This window comes from Octopus bimaculoides, chromosome 9 (assembly GCF_001194135.2).
Source record: "Octopus bimaculoides isolate UCB-OBI-ISO-001 chromosome 9, ASM119413v2, whole genome shotgun sequence".
In the NCBI taxonomy this organism is placed as follows: Eukaryota; Metazoa; Mollusca; class Cephalopoda; order Octopoda; family Octopodidae; genus Octopus; species Octopus bimaculoides.
The window spans coordinates 61,736,296-61,739,839 of NC_068989.1; the positions used below are offsets into that span (position 1 = coordinate 61,736,296).

The following is a 3,544-nucleotide window of genomic DNA, read 5'->3' on the forward strand; positions in this document are numbered from 1 at the left end:
ATATATATATATATATATATATATATATATATATATATATAGAGAGAGAGAGAGAGAGAGAGATGTTATTGGGGCACCTATCTATTTCATGTATATATTTGTGTGTATATATAAGTTCAAATATTTATAGACATGAATTGCGTCACACACGCACAGAAACATATATATGCGAGTGTCTGTGACTGTAAGCGAAAGTGTGGGCGTGCATGTGCTTGTTTGGGAGAAAGATTGTGTATATATGTGAATGTGTAACGTAATATTTATTTCATTTTGATTCCACTTGAATGCCTAATTCCAACAATTGTGTGGCACGTCTTTTAATGCTCAAAGCAAATATACATGATAGAAGAATTTTATAAAGATTTGTCTCAACTTATTCCTGCCAATACACCCGAATAACTCGCACATGCATAAAACTATAACATAACACGTACGACGTCACCATCAAGGTGTCGGATGCCTCCGTAGAGGAGATGGTCGGCACCATCCTAGAGGAATATGAGTCGGTTGTAGGAGCAAAATCATCGCCGACAAATCGGTGTGTTTGTGGTTGGGCTCCTGGAGGGGGAGGGCGATACCATCGGACGGCGTCGTCGGTCTCTGGACCGACGGACCAATTAAAGTACGCGGGATGTCCTTTGATTCCGAACTCCAGGTTGATAAGAACTGGGACGAGGCGGTGAACAGGGTAGCCAGTCATACCTAGAAATGGGCTGAGATGAAGCGGTCTCTGAAATGTCAGGCAGAGGTGGCGAATGCTTACATCACCTCCGTTATCATTTATCGCTTGACCGTCGTGCCTTGTCCCGGTTACTGCTTGACCAGAAGTTGGAGCGTTTCTTATTTAAATTCTTTTGGAAAGGACGCGTTTCAATGATCAGGTGATCAGTTTGTTGCCAAAACTCTGAGTGGCGAATTAGATATATCGTGGCTCTTAATGCGCAGACGCGCAGTTAGGTTACGCCACCTGTCACTAATTTCAAACGGTGTGTGTATCTGGGCTCCGTTTGTGAGACTCGTCTGTCCGCAGCTCGTCTTCTTGCCGGAATTGTGTGAAGAAAAGACCATGATTGGGTGCCTGGGAGCTATAATGCCGTCAGGCGCTCACGGCCCTCTACCAGTCGTGAGATGGGATCGGTGGATTAGTGGCGGTGAAGTGCAACGACGTTCTCGGGAAGACTCTGGCCACCGACGAGAACGAACTGGCTATTCTGTTACGGAGGACTTTCCGGCCGGGAATTATCATGGATAATTTCCAGATGTCGTTTGCCTGGTAGTACTACCGGAGGGTGATACCGGTTCGAGGTAAAATCTATAGACAGGGATATGCTGTCAGACGGGTTTGTCCGAAGTGTGCGCAGAGAGACGAAAGTGTTCTGCACGTCCTCGTTCAGTGTCTGGGAATTACTGACTTATGGGGTTATGTCGAACAGCTGCTGTCAAATGTGTGGCAGATCCGTCTATCGGCCAAGTCTCTAGTGATGATAATACCGCCGCCCCTCTTCAACTGGGAAGGCAAGACAGCTTTTGTTTGCCCGGTGGCTGTGGCGAAGATGTTGTTTGGTGGACAAGGCTGAAAGGCAAGAGGGCAGAAACTTTCCTCTTTGATATGGTAGAGTTCTCATTGACTTCTTCAAACTTCACTTGAAAAGGAAGCTGAGAGTGGAGAGGGAAATGCTGTCCTCGAGAAAGTTTACTGAAAGTTGGGTAAAAGTTGCGAAAATGGCAAGAATAGATGGTTCCTCTCTAAGTGTAGACGTGTGAGTCGGAGAGAAGCAATTGGAGAGGGCACTTGCTCCTAGTGTTTCAGGGAAATCTCAGTCAGTAGAGGCCTTCCTGTATCAACCTCACCGCCACTGTTTTTTAAAGCATGTGTATGCTACACATATGTCCCTTCTGTTTCAGTCTATATCATGTATACTTACTTTCTTTCTTTCCTTTTTTTAACGTTTCATTATATGTAAACACCGACACTTCATGTCTGTTTTTGTATTGTCCCCCTTATCCTTCTCCCTTGTGGCACATAAATGGAATCATCATCATCATCACCATCATCATCATCATCATCATCATCATCATCATCATCATCATCATCATCATCTTCATCATAACCATTATTATTATTATTATTATTATTATTATTATTATTATTATTATTATTATTATTATTATTATTATCATTACTATTATTATCATCATCATTATCTTTTTTTCCGTGCGGTATCGGAAAAATGTATATTTCGAGCGGTGGCAACATCTTCGGATTTTCTCACAATGCTTGCTTAATAGGTTTTCTTTGCTCAACAGGATACACAAGGCTTCTTCAAAGCATAGGTCACATGCCTCAGATGATATATCATACAGGTGTAATTTTTTATTATTATTGAGCATTCCTATCCATTTTTTCCCCTTCTTTTCATCTCCATATTAGGTCCGCTAGTGATATTACATGTCACCGGATTATCTTTCGGAATGAGGAGATATGGTTCTAATAATGGACATTGAATTGGTTTTCGGAGGCTTCTATTTATGCATATTTATTTTGTCCTATTGTGATTGTGTATTTGTAGACAACTAAAACTCATAATGCAAGGAAACTGTTACATACTCAGATATCTGCAAGCCTGGAGAACCACGTTCACAAAAACAATTGTAGGGATTGCAACTAAATCGCCAACCGTACGCATTCTTGTTGACTGCAGCTTATTCAGTTATATTGATGTATGTGTGAATGTGAGTGTGAGAACATATGCATGCATCTCTGTTATTTACAAAAACAAACACATATATGAACGTGCATGCGCATGACCATGTTTGTGTGCGTGTGTGTGTGTGTGTGTGTGTGTGTGTGTGTGTGTGTGTGTGTGTGTGTGTTTGTGTGTGTGTGTGTGCGCGTGGGTGGGTCTGTGTGTGCCTAATTCATTGCAGAATTTTGCATATGTATACGAGTTTTTGTCTTCATCTTATTGAAAATTTTCTTAATATATTTTTGATCTTATTTTCATTCTGCTCTTTATAAAAGATCAACAACCAACAGGTATTTTAGGCACTAAAAAAGCATTCTCCCAATACAGAGATAGCACCCAATATCATTCATGGCAACCCTCAGCAGTTTGCAATTCTTTGAAATAACCATCACAAATATTGAAACAATCACAGTATGCCGCATTTATCCGAACCAAATATTTTAAAATCACTTTTAAACGTTTCTTTTCTTAGCTCTTACGATATCTATGAAGGAAACAGTACCAGTTACAGATAGAATGCTAAAGCTGTTAACAAATGGAATCCAGAAAGCAACATGATTTCATACATATATTTAGAAAGAAATAGAGAAATATTTACCAATATAATCATTAACGTGTACACATACATAATTGAACAAATATATGAAAATAATGCTGATGTGTATCATATATGTATATATAACATATTTAAAGGATAAAACCATTAAAATTAATGAAATTATCAGGTTTATATATATATGTGTGTATATGCATATATATATATGTATGTGTGTATATATATATATATATATATATAT

At 39.3% G+C, this 3,544-nt stretch overlaps 1 protein-coding gene across 2 annotated transcripts in view; it reads right to left on the reverse strand.

Moving 5' to 3' along the window:
• LOC106873251 (gamma-aminobutyric acid receptor alpha-like) overlaps positions 1-3,544 on the reverse strand; it is a 647,142-nt gene that overhangs the window by 25,434 nt on the left and 618,164 nt on the right. The window lies entirely within an intron of this gene.